We start from the raw sequence: 15,269 nt of genomic DNA, 5'->3' as shown, positions 1-15,269 counted from the left end.
GTTCTGATTTCACAAAGTAAAAGACATTAGACAGGGATAAAAAAAAGAATCAAATCAGTTAGTAAAATACAAAATTTAGCATGCAGAGAATTAATTGTAATTTGCTAAAAATACTCGTAGCCATCTACCACACAATTGTCATTTGAGGACAGTGATTAGTTGCAGAATGGCATGCAGCGAGGAATGCCGGTGGTGCAGATAGATGCGAAAACAAAATTCTAGAGCAGAAAAAAAACGAACATTGCCCCCGTTGCCAGCAATGCCTGCGTTCCCACCATTAGCAGCCATTCCTTCCTACCATCCCAACAACAATCCCTTCTTTCCTCTCTCCATCACCACCACCACCAACAACTACAACTACTAACCAATAAATATGTTCTCAGTACGATGATATATTCATATAAGCTACGGTTCCACGAGTACGTATCAGAAGAAAACCTTCTTTATTATTGTGATCTTACTTCGGTTTTGTATTGAAGTTACTGCTATTATTTTCTTTGTGTGTATGCATGTGTTTTTGTATTATTTCACGTAACATTGATTGACTTTATACAGTATATTGCACTCTGAGAATGATATTCATCACAATTTTCTTCTTTTAATTCTTCATTCGTTGTTGATAAAGATTATTATCCCAAATCCAAACTAAATCTGTTTCGTGAATGTGACTAATCTATCCCACACCCAATTTGATTAAGGTTTAAATCCTAGCTTCAGCAACCACATCAATTTGGCAGTACAACAACTTCAGCTCGTCATATTTTTGCGAGCACCAGCCCCGTTGTACTATCTACAGAAGTTTCTACACTATCCAAATTACCCAGAATTCCCCATTATCAATTTATGCTACCACAAGCCTAACATTACAAGGTTTAAAACATGAGAGGAAGAAAAGGAAAAGATAATGAATAAAGAAAAATTGAAATTGAACGTAATAGTAATACTCTGATAATCAATTTAACTTGGTAAAATTTCAATACATTAATCAAATATTTAAGTACATAACCTGCAAATTTATTCATCTACATACTGAAAAGAAAAAAAAAACATCACAGACTAAAACATCCAGAAAAGGGAGATATCCGATTCGATTTAACACTCTACTTCTTCTTGAATAAAAAATTAAACTAAGAAACTATTCATTAAGAAGCCCAACAACTTAATTCGACGGCTTCTTGAAACTTCTTATCTAAAGAGAAGTCCGGCGACGATGGATTAGGAGATGAACTAGTCCGATCCTCGTTATGCCGTTCTTGTTCTACCTTCATGAAATTGGTACCAGTAGTGGTAGAATCGGGTCGCCTAAAGAATCCCGAAAAATCAAAAAGCTTTCCAGCTGAGAGATTAACCTGCAAGAAAGAATTTCCAAGAACTTGGGTTGATGTTGAAGCAAAGCTGGTGCTGGATGCCATGGATGCAGAAGACGATGATCGAGTTAGCATTGCAGCTGTTGGTGCCATCTATTTATAAGAGGATGTTCGTGAGAGTTTCGGAATAATAAGTGGATAAGATTGATAGTAAGTAACTTGACAAACAATTCCGAAACTTCATCTACTTATAGCCCAAGAAATTGGATACCTTTGGCGGTGTCTATTAGTTTATCTTTTCGTTAATTGGATAAACAATGCGTATAGGAAAAGGTTTCCGGTGTGGGGTTTGTGCCACGTGTTCAACCTAGAAGACTCCACGTAATTTTTTCTATTATCCGTGGGATTTAGTTTGTTGTTTCCAACAAACGTTTTGAAGAGTACCCTAACCACCAGACTACCCTCCATACTAAAAATCACCATGTAAATCTTCTCAAATCTCCATTTAAAGCATCCCACTATTGTGCAAAACACTAGTATTGCACCCAAGTTGAACAATTTGAAAAGTAAAAGACCTGCTCTTTCTGGGACAGAACTGCCGACCCGAAATCTCCCCCTTAACATGTCCAACCGATTTTTTTTTTTTATAAGAAAAGAGAAGATATATTAGACATTTTGATGAGAAAAGAGAAAATATATTAGAGATTAAGAATTTACAGGGCTATGAAAGGTAGCATGATATAAGAAAAAAAAATTACAAATTTTATAAAAACAGATTATCCCAGTCTCTAACTACAGCGCTAACAAAATTCATCTGTACTCGTCTTCCCGCAGGAGCCCAAAGAGGAACATAAGTTTTAGCTTCATTCCCCATGTCTTCATCCGTTTGGAAATTATGATTATTATCAAAGCAGCGACTGATATATTCCTTCCACAAAGTCCAGAAGACAGCAGTCGGTATTAAGGTCCAAATATAATTGCCATTGGTTGAAAAGGTTGTAGTATGCCAAGAATGAGCTAACATCATCGCAGTTCTAAGAATTACCCATGCGTAAGAAGAACTTGGCAACAACATTGAACAAACTCATATGCGATCTTGAAGTGCAACAACAAGTGATCATGAGATTCTAGATCATCTCCACACAACACAAAAGAGTTATAAATGTCAATCCCATATGCGTTTACTAATTTCGCATAAAGAGTTTTAACCGAGAACACACATGATGAGCGTAAGGCCCATCTCCTTGTGTTTGGTAAGTTGTCTAAAACTGGAGGAGTGCGGATCTGCAAATTCTTCAACTTCCGTATCTGTAAGAGTCTGTTTGAAAATATTATGCCCGATTCATTGTAAGAGAAAATCCAAGGACTTTCCATCATTTTTTTCGCCCAACTTGAGAATTTTCTTCCTGAACTTGTAGTTGTCATAAATCTGACAATTACTTATTATATGAAATGTAGATAGAATTATAAAGATTGATCCAATTATTACAATGATCTATTTGCCCTAGATTTACTTTCTCTCTCTATTTCTTGACCAAGACTCACTCCATAATTCCCTCACAAGTAATGACCTCTCTCCTTTATATAGGATTTTACATAGTGGATGACAGCTAAGAAACCCACTATTTTCGGGATCACTATGCGACACATTTGTTCATATACAATCGCCCATCTTTGCATAGCGTACCTCTTCGCATTTTATTCATGACTTTGCTGACATCATCTGGTGCGTCATCTCAACTTTGTTGTGTGTAATGCTCTTCGCTTAGATTGTATTCTTTAGTTCGCGTGATTACTAACGTGTGCGATATTTTACTCCTACATTTTGCCTCTACTCATTTCGCTTATTCTTCAGAGTGAGCGGTATGAGAAATTCCCCTCTTGTAAATCGCACATGCTTGTCTTTTTTCATTTTACTTTGCCGACAATTTTCCGGGTTTCAAGTTTCTCTCCACACGTGTCGATTTTCTTCCTTTTTACCGGCTTGAACTGTCTTCAACCGGTTGCTTCTTTTCACCTATTTAAGGGTTTTTCAACAATAAATAACCCTTCTTTTCCTTCTTTTTATTCTCCGCAACTATACTTCTACACTTATCTTCTCTCTCTTGTTGCTATTCATCTTTATCTGTTATTATCCATTTTTGCTGCTGCTGTCACCGATTTCTTCTACTATTGTTCTTCCGCCAGGACCTCTGATCGAAGTTTATTACCTTTCCGCATGATGATTATAATTATTGATTTTAACCATTCTGATCTAAGTTTTTTTATTAACCTAATTCCCATAATTTTGCAGGAAAAGTTCTTCTATTAGAGCTCTTCAAATCATGCAAAAACCCAAATCTTCTTCGAATGAAAATAAAGAATCGCAAAACAAGAACCCGAACATTGATAATAAAGAATCGCATAAGAGGAAGACTTCGCACAATAATGAAGTAAGAAATATCCAATCTGTTTGAAACAATATTGTTGCCTCTATTTCTTATCTATTTTATTTTCGCAGGCTTCCGATTCTGAGATGGTTGATGGTATGAAGCAAAAATATAAGAATCCTCGCAAGCCCGTACCAATCCCTTCAAATATTTTTATTCTAGATTTTAGTACTGCAGATGTTGTCCCTATAACCACAGTTCAACCTTCACATAATAATCCTCATATCACTCTTACAATAATTCAAACTCCTGAGAAAAATGTTCTTGTCACTCCTACACCATCTCAAGCTTCTGAGAAGAATGTTCCTGCTACCCCTTCACCAACAATCCATCTTACAGATGAGAATGTCTATGTTACTTATGATGAAATTTTTCTTGAAAAGGAGTCTCTTGTGAATAAGGAGTTTTCTCTTAATCAAGGAATAAAAAGTGCTCCTCCTATTGCCTCTGCGACTCCATCGAATGCCAATCAAGGTTTTCCTTTACCCATTAATTCTATCTGTCAACCAAACCTTCTTCAAAAGAAATCCCCCATCCAAACAGATTTTACTACTCCTTCTTCTCTTTCCTTAATAAATTATTTTCCTTTGAACAAGAAATCTTTGGATAGTGTAAAACTTGCTGCTCATACTCTATCCGACGTCATCAACTCTGCCCCATCTTTAACTGATTATCCTTGCAAGTTTCGCTCCTGTTCTTCCTTAAGCGAGCTTCTATGTGAATTTCCCGTTGATAACGCTTCAAGGGATGAGGTCCTTTCCCAAATTGACCCGAGCTTCCATGTTGCTCTAGATTTTCTAGTATCTATCTTTCGCATCTTAGCTTTATCTTCTTTTATGTTACTTCCAAGTTATACTAACTTCATCTTTTTACTTTTAGGACTCTCATCGTCGTGTGATGCCAGTTGAAAAGCATTTTGAATCTAGTTGTTCTTAGTTGGAACTTTTGCAGAGAAATGTTTCTTTGGAGAAGGAAATACAAAAGCTGAGAGGAGAACTCCAAGTTACGAGTTTTGATGCTGAAACTCTTCGCAACGAAAATCAAAAACTTAGAGGTATTTATTATTATATTTGAGTCATTCATCAGATTCTATATTCCTTCGCATACGTTCATTTTTGTAAATTTCTTCGTGCATTTATTAAGATTTAAACCGGAAGCGAACGAATGAGAGGTATGACTTTCAATTTCTTGCTGAAGATACTCATGCGAATAACGAGAAGTTGCAGTCTCAATTAATCCAATTAAATAATCAATATTCATATTCGCTTGATCAGATTAACAATCTTTCCCATGAAAATAACCATCTCACTCCAAAAATTGGGTTTTTTAATGATCAAATATCCTTTTTTTCTAAATTGTCACGTGATGCTGATTTACTACATCAAACTTTATCAGAAGAAAATCATACCCTTTGTCGGGAGAAGTTATCTTTTTCGAATAAGGAAGCAATGTTTTCACATCAGTATTCAATTCTTCATGAAGTAAATGAAAATCAAGCGCGAACTCTTCGCGTATTGAAGGAACTTCGCTTAAAGATTTAAGCTCCCAAAATGAGAAACTTATTCAAAATAATATAAGTCTTTCTGTGAAGAAGAATCAGTTTCAAGAACAATACAGTCAGTTGAAGAATTCCCATGATGTTCTTAAGAAAGAGAACAAATCTCTTTCTTCTGAAGAAAAGAAGATTCGATCTCGCCTCAGTGGTTCAATTGGTGATGGATTTGATAAGGCTATGGACATGATGGACAATACCCTTGCTCTTTCTAAATTCTTCCAAGGTAGTCAGCTAAAGTTGATTGCCTTATTATGATTTCTTGGTATTTCTCCGCACAATGTTAATTTAATTTTTTTTTTATTTATGGCTATTTATTATTCTTTGTAGATTCTGAAAGATCGCACCAGTCTGTTGTTACTCAAAATGAAGTCTGAATTATCCAAGGCTCGCAAAGAATGTGCGAATCTGGAAATATCTCGTGGGAATCTTGAGATCTCTCTTTTTGCTTCTCGAAGCAGAGCGCGAAGAAGGTACGCATACCGGAAGAATTTTTTAGAGATGAATGCTAGAAACCTTGAAAGAGCGGCTATTCACAAAGGCGATTCTAGTGCCCAATCTGTTATTGACGGAATTCTTTTAAGAAACTCTCTTCCAGCAGTAAAACTCCCCGTATGTAACGTGAGTGAGGATGAAGAATATCCTGAACTAGATAGTGATTATGACTTTTTAAGTGATGATGAAAAGGATCAAGATGATGAAGAAAATCAGCAAGAAGTAGAGAAGTCTGCTAATGAGGCCAATACTGAGACTGAAAATCCTGGACCCAGTGCTAAGATTTGAAAAGTATTTTGAATAAGATGTTGTTGTTGAGCATTCTGGATTTTCTTTCTTTATTTTGACGTATTTTGAACCTTCGTATTTTTAGACTTGTTTGTTTCAAGGAAGATAATATATCGTTGTTTTAATTCCCATACTTTCCTCTTATTAATTCTCTTGTAAGAAACAATTGTGCGAATTTATCATTAGTTTGTTTAATTTACTTGGGAAGTATTATTTTGCCTTCCTATGTAAAGGTCTTATCTTGCCTCATTCTTGTGCGACGAGATCGTAGGCGGCCTTTGTATTTTAGTACATCGACCCATTGATCTCGTCTTATATTTTTCGTTTGTATTATTTCCTCTTCAGGTTTGTCGCATAAATATGACAAGTCTTAATACTCCCATGAGTAAAAGCCTTATCACATTTACGTCTTTTGACACAATTCAACTCCCTAATGGAGGGTGCCGTCCTTATCTTCCCATATGGTTGCCCCTTCAAGGAAGCATACCTCTATCGGGTTAAGATTATGGCTCTTTCCATCCAGTTATTCAACAACCAGTTGATTTCGCAGTCTCGCATACACTACCGATAAGGTTTATGGCAGCAAGACCGCACCCTAAGTGGGGTATCTTCGGACCGAGTGCATCATAGTCAGGACTTGTCAAGAGTGGCAAGGTACGCTCCAGACGCCCTGATAGGATTCTGGAAAACCCTATATATAATAAACCGCAATCGCACGGTGTCTAACTAGTAGACAGAGGCAAGTACGGGTCGTTCCCACGAAGAGCGGTGGAAATACTGTAATCAATATCTCTAAAAAGATTAACCAACAATAATGTTTTTGAATTTTTATAATTGAAAACGAAAAAACACTGAACTAATACAATGAATTCAACTGGACATACAGTAACGAGGGTTTATGGGTTCCACTACTATTTCTAATTGAGTACTAAAAGCATTCAAATTACAAATATGCATTTATATCTTCGTTCTATCGCAACACCTATTATTGTTATAATTATCGATAATAAACTCGCATCTCCTAAGTATAACCCATCAGAGTTTTCTAAGCATGGACTATCAAATTATAAAGACAAGAAGATTATTGAAAATATAATTATCGGTTCACAATCACTATTTTTGTCGTCTAAACGTAACCCATCAAATGATTTAACCTAAGCATGGATTATCAAAAACTGTAACAAATAAAATTGGAACACGAAATACATTTATGCATTTAGGCTTTTACTTCGTAGAAAGCCGGTGGAGCAATAACAAATATTATTTATAAAATCAATAAATCATAAATATTGGATTTCGACAATTCTATTCAAAATAGCCTAATACCAAATTAATCCAAATTATTCATAATGGTCTATGTTTGAAGTAGTTTCCACCAAAAAAAACCCTAGCTACGAAACAATTAGCAAGACATGGCTTTCTCAAAAGCCCTAAACAAATATATTGGAGATTCACTAGCTAATCGAAATGGAATTGGAAAAACGAAAGAACACAAACCCTTCTCCGTCGCTCCTCCACGGCTCTGTAGCCGCCTCACTTCTCTTCGTCTCCCAAAACCGGTCTCCTCCTCTTTCTATTTCTTCTCGATTCATATAAGGAAGGTGATGTTGGAACTCCACCAAAGACCTAGCCAATAATGCCCAACAGGCCCAGTCCACTATTGTCCAACGTCCAAAATAAGACTTTTTTTAATACCGACCACAGAACCACACTGAAGTCCAGCATGACTCCGTTCTCCTCAACTAACTCCAGCTCCTTCCTGCCAGGTTCACAGCACTAGCTTCTTCACTTCTCGTCTTCAGGCCATACTCGGTCAGAGATGGCTCTTCCGATTCGTCCATACAATCAACACAGGTTCAACATACAGCTTCTATTCATCCTGCCTTGGTAAACTTCATTCATTTGAAGCCAACTGATGTTTCATGACCATCTAAGCTTCTTCCTGCTCTCATTTCCTTATCGAACTTCTGTTTCGATCAACAGCAAACCAGCACAACAATCGTTACCATGTCAAGATCCTGACCGCAGCATCGTTCTTTCAATTCATTCCGTTAAGATCTCTCCATCTACAGGCCGCCAACCTTTTCCAACAACTCTGCCTGCAACTGTGTCGACCAAAGAACAACCAACTCCATTCACGTCTGTGTGTAGCACCAACAGGTCTACTCCAATCGACCACCATTAGCATCAGTTCCAACTGCCACTATTCGCCTCTACTCGATACAAAGAAATCACAGTCAACTCTCTCGTCTTCTCAGCAGCCACCATCGTTCAGAAACCCAACTGCCAAACTCTTCCATCATCTGCCTCTGATCGACCATCATTAATCAACACTAATTTTGAGAATAAAACCCACAGTAAATCATGCAGAGACACAAAACACCACCGCCGGCACTCACTGTAGTCAACAAGGACAATCGGTGGCATCAGCTTGCTTGGAGAACTGAAAATGTGCCACGAGGTTCATTCCAGATTCCTTTTCTTCGATAAGAATTCAAGCTGCTGCTTAATTAAGAAATGAGCATTTCTTTACACGGAAAATGGATCATTTGTACAAATATTTTTAAATAACGGTTCAAATGGACGAGTAAAATATAATTTGGGTGAAATGGCCAAAAAAAATAAATAGTAAGGATGAAACTGGTTTTATCATAGCTTAAATTTAAAAAATAGCAAGGATGAAATTGGATACATCCTGTGTAAATTAAAAATAAGAAAAAATATTTGAAAATGGGCACGATAAAACTGGTTACATCCTGCCTATTTTTACGTTTTTGTCCATTTAAACAGTATCAAAATCTAACTATCCATTTCACCCAGGAATTATTGATTTTGGTCTTTTTAACCAAATTTGTGTTCTTTACATTCCACTAACGACATATACGCTGATAATGAGGCCACGTACAACTTGTAACTCCAACTGGGCCCGACTAATTCGAACCAGCAAAGACAACTTTTTGCCTTGCTTAATGACTTCCTGGTGGTGATGTGTAGCTAAGATGGTGGTGCTACATACAGGTCAAATATTGACATGGATGCTCACGGTTCCTTCATTAAGCTCTAATTCTCGCTGGTGTCGTGAGAGGCATTTGTGCCTTTCATTGTAAACGCAACTATAACTCTCAATTTAGCAGTTATTTTTCCGGTGATCAGGTTCACGAGTATTATCTACAGAAAGCACTAAAATTATGTCATTAGATAAAATATCGAGTCCTAGTTAATATAAACATGGGTATAAATTGTAGCATTTACGTGCTTATCACGCCCCGGACACTCTTGTCTCAATCGTGTACCTCGGCGTCCTGATCGAGTTTCTGCGCTCCTTGGGAGAGCCTTTCTCACCTTAGGCTCTCAATCTAAGATTACTATCTTAGACTGAAAATTTTTAAGGTATCTCTCCCGGATGGGCATTATCGTTTAATTCTCACCCCAAAATCTCCACAACTCAAGTTCCGGGGTCGGTGTAGCCTTCCCTTGAGTCATTCCTTCTAGGTCTTTCCAATTATGACGTGCGATAGGTCTTACTATATTTCCTCTTGCATATGAGCGAACTAGGGTGCACGCCACATTCGGATTCCTAGTCAATCTGATAATAAATATCATTTTCTGTAGCCTTGTATCAAGGTCTTAGTTTGCTATTATAAATTTCTTAACTTTCAAGAGAAATATTCGCATTACAGGCTCTTGTTCAAAAATATGAACTTAGAGACTTTTAACTGTTTATCCATGCGAGTTGATTCGCAAGTGGCTATGGATAATATTTTTTCAAGAACTGCCTATTCCAAGGTCGATCTAATTTACGACCTGTATTTCGTCCTTCAGGATCCATTAATTCATAGGCTCCCTCTCCAATTATTCTTTTTATTATATAAGGTCCATCCCAGCTTTTCTCCAATTTTCCATCTTTTCCTTTTGATACACTAGAATTTCGTGTAGCACTAAGTCGCCTGGTTGGAATTCTCTTATTTTAACCCGCTTGTTGTATTCTCGAGCTAGCCTTTTTTGATAATTTCCCATGTGCTGCAAAGCGACTTCTCTTACTTCCTCCAAATCATCCAATTTTGTTAAGATCAAATCCACACTTAAATTCTTTTCCAAAGCTTCTCTCTTTGTGGTAGGGATGATAACTTCTGTTGGTAGCACTGCCTCAACTCCATATGTCAAACAGAAGGGCGACATTCTTGTTGCTTCTCTTCTTGTAGTTCTGTAAGCCCATATTACATTATGTACTTGTTCGCACCATCCTTTGTTGTGCCCTTCTAATTTTTCTTCAGGTTTTCTGCGATTGTTTTGTTTGTAGCTTCTTCTTGTCCATTACTTTGAGGATACAAAGGAATGCCAAATATGCATATAATATTTTGAACGCATTGAGCAGCATTGTTATATTCTCGCCTTCAAATTGCTTCCCATTATCAGACACCAATTGTGCAGGAATGCCAAATCTGCATATAATATTTTCAAAAATGAATGTGTAGATGTATTTATCGCGAATATGTTGAACTGCTTTTACTTCTGCCCATTTAGTGAAATAGTCTGTTGCGACAATTAGGAATTTTTTTGACCCGTTTCTGGTATAAATGGTCCAACAATATCTATTCCCCATTTTCCAAAGGGCCATACAATTGTTGATGTATTAAGCATATCCCCAGGTGCATGTATCTTCTTGCCATGACGTTGACATTCTTCACATCTCCTCGAAACTTGTTTTGCATCTTCATGCATATATGGCCAGTAATAGCCCTTTATTTTTTCTTTATATCCGAGTGATCTTCCTCCACTATGGTTGCCAACATCGCCATAGTGTAATTCCTTTAGAATTTTGATTCCCTCCTTTCGCGTAAGACATCTGAGCGAAGGTCCAAGAAATGATTTTCTATAAATAACACCATCCCTTAATTCATAATTTGTCGCACAACTCTTTAATTTGTGTGCTTCTAATTTTTTCCTCGGCAATCCTCCATTCTCTAGATAACAGTGTATCTCAGTTCTTAAATCCTTCTCTTCGCTCACATTTTCTTCTAGTGTATCCTCTATGATCATCACATTTGTTTGCACTTCACCCTTTTCTATAGATGGTAACAATAATGTTTGTATTTTTATATCCCTTGCAACCAGATCTACTAACATTGATGGTATGAACGCCAATGCATCTGCAAGTCTATTATCTTTTCTCCCTATATGTCTCCAGCTTATTTTTGGAATTTTCATTGCTAAATCCATAACCAACTTCCTATATTTTTGCAAAGATGGTTCATTGGTACTATATGTGCCTTCTATCTGATGAATTACCAATTGGGAATCACTAGTTATTCGCGCATCCTCAATCTTTATTTCAATTGCTATCCTTAATGCATGGATGACTGCTTCATATTCAGTTTCATTATTTGTGGATGCGAAGTCCAATCTGAATGAGTAAGCCAGTATCGCTCTTGTTGGTGAAATGAATACAATACCAATTCCATTTCCTTCTCCATTGGAGGATCCATCCATCAATATCTCTCATCTGTTTGGATTTCGCTCATTTAATAAATCATTGGGATTTCCATGTTCTTCATCCACCTCCATCATTTCTTCTACATATTCATCTTCTTCTATTGGAAATTCTGCAAGAAACTCTGCGGTAACTTGAGACTTTGGTGAAGATAAAATTTCATAACCAATCTCATAGTTTCCTAATTGTGCATTCCACCTCTCTATTCTTCCTGACCTCTTCGAATTCTTCATTGCATTTTCAATTGGTACTCTTTTTAATACTTTAATTTTGTGAGCTTGAAAATAAATGTGAAGCTTGAATGATGCATATACCAGTGCGAGAATCAACTTTTCAATTTTTGAGTAATTTTTCTCTGCCGAGTTATATGTTTTGCTTATGTAATATATTGTTTTTTCTACACCTTCATCTGAACGTAACAGTACTTCACTCAATGCATGATATGTTGATGCTAGGTATAATAACAATTCTTCTCCCTTCTTTGCCTTTTGCATAATAGATAAGTTTACCAAATAATTTTATGCTCTGCAATGCTTTGTCGCACTCCATTGTCCATTCAAATTTGGTCACCTTCTTTAGTATATTGAAAAAGTGTTTACACTTGTCCGAAGATCTTGCAATAAATCTTCCCAATGATGCTATCAATCCATTTAACTTTTGAACATCTTTGACTGTCGCAGGTGGTGGCATATCTCTAATCGCTTGTACCATCTCCGGATCAACTTGTATTCCCTCCTTGGATATAATATATCCTAAAAATTTTCCTGATGATACGCCATTACACATTTTTCTGGGTTTACTTTAATATTGAATTTTCACATTTGTTCAAATATTGATCGCAAATCATCAACATGATCTTTCGCCTCTTTGCTTTTAGTTAGCATATCATCTACATAGACTTCTAATGTTTTATGTATCCATTTTTTTCGAATACTTTCTGCACCATTCTTTGATAAGTTGCACCTGCATTCTTCAATCCAAATGGCATTTTCGTGTAACAATATAAACCTCCTGGTGCGAAGAAAGCAGTGTGTTCTTGATCTTCTTCTGTCAAAGAAATTTGATTCTAGCCTTTATACCCATCTAACATTGTGACTCTATCATTCCCTGATGCCGATTCCACCATTTGAGGTATGTCGGGTAAAGGGAAGCTGTCTTTAGGGCACGCTTTGTTTAGATCTGTAAAATCTATGGAAATCCTAATTCCGATGTTCTTTTTAGGTACCACCACCATATTTTCTATGCACTCTGGATATTTTGCCTCCCTTATAATTCCTGCATCTAACATCTTCTGCAATGCTGCTTCTATTTTAGGATGATAGTCAGTTGCAATCTTCCTTGTCCTTTGCTTGAACGGCTTTACATTCTTCTTAATGTCTAATTTATGACATGCGACAGACGGAGCTATTTCTGACATTTCTTTCATACTCCATGCGAAAATATCATTATATTCTCGCAGAATGCTTATCGTTTTTTCCTCTTCTTCTTTATCCATTTTAGTTCCAATTCTTTAAATTTTTGGTTCTTCTCCAGTTCCTATATTTATTTCATTTGCTGGTTCCGCTGCAGTAAAATTCGCTTTTGGTTCCCTCATAGGTGTTGGTTTCTTAATTTCTTTAATTTGTCCACCTTCCTCCGCTAGTTCTTCGCCTGGTATTCCTTTTCCCTCTTTCGCTCTTATCATGTATATTCGAAATTCCTCTTCTTTCCTTTGTTCTATTGATTTTCTCCATCGATCCTTTCGCTTCTTTTCTCTCCCTTCATAATTTCGCACATCTATTTGATTACAAGTATTCACAACCTTAACATCTCCTCTGATTTTACCTATACCGCTTGGAATAGGGAATACATTGATGTAATGTTGAAGCTACGACCTTTAGTCCATGTACCCATGGTCGTCCCAACAACATGTTGTATGGTGACTCAATGTCAATCACACACAGTGTTATCTTTGTTTGAACCTCTCCCAGTAATATTCGCATAACGATTTCTCCTTTTGGCTTTGTAATTGCTCTATTGAATCCATGAACATTATATGATGTGGTTGTCATTTCTGCATCTTCATATCCTATTTCTTTGAATGTGCGATAAAATATTACATCAACTACACTTCCTATATCTATCAATGTTCTATCAATCGCCCATCCTTCAAATCCCCTCTGTTTTCCAATAATTTTTTCTCGCTCAGCTGTGACCGTAATTACTAATGGATCTGTTCGCTGTAAGTTTTCTTCTGGAATTTCATCCGCCGCAAAGGAAATTTTCACCTTTTCCCAATCTTGTAATGAAATTTTTTGTCTACCGTCTCTATCTTCTTACCTTCGTAATTTGTTTTATGAATTCTCCCTGTTACTGTTGCTTGAAAATCTGCCTCAGAAGTTGATACTATAATTATGTTATTACACTGTATATCTCTGCCTCTTCCTTGAATTAGTATGAGTCTTCTCTTCATGGATCCCTTATGATTCTTCCTTAATTTCCCTAAGAACTTCAGATCTATTAACAAGAATTATCATCCAGAGCTGTTTCTAGCGCCAAAAATGTAGTTGTCATAAATCTTACAATTACGTTCCACTATCACTAAATGAGAATTTAGGTAACCATCTTCTTATTGTATGAACTGTAGATAGAATTACAAAGATTGATCCAACTATTACAATGATCTATTTTCCCTAGATTTACTTTCTCTTTCTATTTCTTGACCAAGACTCACTCCAGAACTCCCTCACAAGTAATGACTTCTCTCCTTTATATAAGATTTTATATAGTGGATGACAACTAAGAAACCCACTATTTTCAGGATCACTATGCGACACATTCGCTCATATACAATCGCTCATCTTCGCATAGAATATCTCTTCGCACAGTTCTTCGCACTTTACTCGTGACTTTGTTGACATCATCTGGTGCGTCATCTCAACTTTATTGTGTGCGATGCTCTTCGCTTAGATTGTATTCTTTACTTCGCGTGATTACTAACATGTGCGGTATTTTACTCCTCCAATACTTAGAGAATTTTCTTCATGTAAAAAGATATTATGCATGCAGACCATGAGCACCGAGGCTCCATTATGATAACCAGAAGACAAAGTCTCAATTTTATAGTCGTCAAGAGTTTTTTCAAAAACCAGACGTGGCGGATTATCCGGAAATCCTTCCCTGTCTTGATCCAAAGTCTATTATCAATGTTGAACTCTCCACTATTTCCAAGCCAATGTGCTTCCCAGATAGGTTTCTTATAAGGATTTGTATCTGTAAATTGAATTGAGTTGAGCAATTAGATCACATACAATTAATTCCGTCCATGTGTCCAGTAGAATATCACCATTTTCAAAAGACCTAATTGGTTTAACGCAGTGATAGTTAATCAATGTAAAAATGGTAAATCGCTTAGTCCAGGAATTTTGCACTCCATAATCTTGCATGACCCATATATGTGTCCATTGGACCATGTTCGAAACCAATAGCTTAAACAAAGACAGTCTCCCAGCAATGCCACATGTTTATAGATTCTTTTGTCTTCTTCGCAACGTTTTTGTAGAATTTTCAGAGGATGCTCCTTGGGAAGCGGTTGGAAAGCCTAACCAATGGAGAGTTAATGCCCTTACCAAAATTAGACCAATCACATGTTCCAAGTGTAGTTTCTTACCAAAGAATAAATTAAATGTGTAGATTTGATTATCATTTTCAGCGCCACTAATACCACT

General features: G+C 36.6%; 1 long non-coding RNA gene across 1 annotated transcript; it reads left to right on the top strand.

Moving 5' to 3' along the window:
- The first annotated feature begins 11,483 nt into the window (after positions 1-11,483).
- On the top strand, positions 11,484-14,898 carry LOC113342493. Its single transcript, XR_003356694.1, has 2 exons — positions 11,484-11,809; positions 12,243-14,898. It is a non-coding gene; the product is annotated as an uncharacterized LOC113342493 (long non-coding RNA).
- Positions 14,899-15,269: the final 371 nt, after the last annotated feature.

Source organism: Papaver somniferum, unplaced genomic scaffold, assembly GCF_003573695.1.
Source record: "Papaver somniferum cultivar HN1 unplaced genomic scaffold, ASM357369v1 unplaced-scaffold_42, whole genome shotgun sequence".
In the NCBI taxonomy this organism is placed as follows: domain Eukaryota; kingdom Viridiplantae; phylum Streptophyta; class Magnoliopsida; order Ranunculales; family Papaveraceae; genus Papaver; species Papaver somniferum.
The sequence above is the reverse complement of the archived record's forward strand: the minus strand, read 5'-3'. Positions and strand labels throughout refer to the sequence as shown.